Genomic DNA, 1,238 nt, shown 5'->3' on the forward strand with positions numbered 1-1,238 from the left:
GGCCGCGGAACTCCTGGTGGCGGCGGTTGACGGCGGCGGTTGGCGGTTGGCGGCTGCCGGGCCGAGGCCGAGGCCGAGGCCCAGGCGGGCGGCCTCGCCGCGCTGCCTCGCCCCCAAGTGTTCAAAGGGCTCCTGGAGGCGTAAAAGCCTTCCCGGCGCGGGGAGGGAGGGGGCTGCCGCGGCAGAGTGCTGTGTCCGGAGGTGCCGGTGCCCCCCCGCGCCGGCCCCAGGCCTGCAGCGGCCTGGCGCAGGGCTGCCTGCGCGGGGAGAAGGGGGGCCCCCTCCGGGCAGGGGGTGCCCAGACCCGTCTGCTCGGCCGCGGGGTGCTGGCCCCACACCGGCTGCCCCCCTCGCCTGCGCGAGTTGCCCGGTAGCAGCTGCAAAGCTCCCTGTGTCAGGAAGCTGCCTGGGGTTGTCGCTGAGGTGACAGAGGCAACACCTGACTTTCAGCCAGCTTGGTTCCCCCTCAGTCCGGGGGGCAGGATGGTTATTTCACGGGCACACTGGCATAAACCGGGTGAGGAGCTGCGGATGAGGCTGTAAGTGCTTCCAGGGCAGCCTGCATTGACATGAGCCAATGCTGCACAGATCCTGCCCATTTTGTTCATTAATATGAGCCAACGCTGCCTCATCCTGCCCGTTTTGTTCAAAGCTGTTCAGCCCTCCATCTCCCTAGAGCTGCTGGGGGGGAGGGGGGAAACAGGCCCAGCTGGGGGGAGGAGAGGGCAGCTCACACTCCAGAGAGCAGAAGGTCCTTGTGCAAGCACACCCGTAGCCCTAGCAGCTTCCCCCTTGGCGCAGCGGGGCCGGCTCTGTCAGCACTGATCTAGGCTGATGGCCTTCTGATGTGCCAGCTGCAATGGTGGGACAAGTTGGTTTTGCCCATGGAAACGGTGTGCGGAGTTTGTATGCTGTGGCTAGCTTTGCAAGCACTGACAGCTTGGGAACTTAGCCCAGGATGCGGCAGGATGGGCTGCGGTTGGTTGGGACGGTTTTGCCCTCTGCTGCTTGGGCATTACCTTGGCTGAGCTCAGCCGTATGCAGAGGGGGCTTTTTTGAGACCGACGGAGTCGTGTCATCGAGACTTCAGTGTCACTGCCGTGCTGAGAAACTCACGTAGAGGCCTTCGCCCGGGGTTAGGGCATCAGCGCCGCAGCTGCCGTTTCGGGACTTGCGCTGCATCGCTGCGGGCTTTGGGGAGCCCGGCGCCCGCGGCTGCGGCCCCTGCTGCGGCAGGG

At 65.9% G+C, this 1,238-nt stretch overlaps 1 protein-coding gene across 6 annotated transcripts in view; it reads left to right on the forward strand.

Annotated features, from left to right (window-relative positions):
• Positions 1–73: 73 nt before the first annotated feature.
• TBC1D2 (TBC1 domain family member 2) overlaps positions 74–1,238 on the forward strand; it is a 20,391-nt gene continuing 19,226 nt past the window's right edge. For 5 of the 6 annotated variants that reach the window (XR_003256552.1, XR_003256550.1, XR_003256551.1 and 2 more), the window contains exon 1: positions 74–539. The gene's annotated coding sequence lies outside the window, so the exon portion shown is untranslated. The remainder of the gene's footprint in view (positions 540–1,238) is intronic. The other variant, XM_026085214.1, reaches the window with a different exon arrangement.

The sequence above is a fragment of the Apteryx rowi genome, unplaced genomic scaffold (genome assembly GCF_003343035.1).
Source record: "Apteryx rowi isolate R43461 unplaced genomic scaffold, aptRow1 scaffold_661, whole genome shotgun sequence".
NCBI classification, from domain to species: domain Eukaryota; kingdom Metazoa; phylum Chordata; class Aves; order Apterygiformes; family Apterygidae; genus Apteryx; species Apteryx rowi.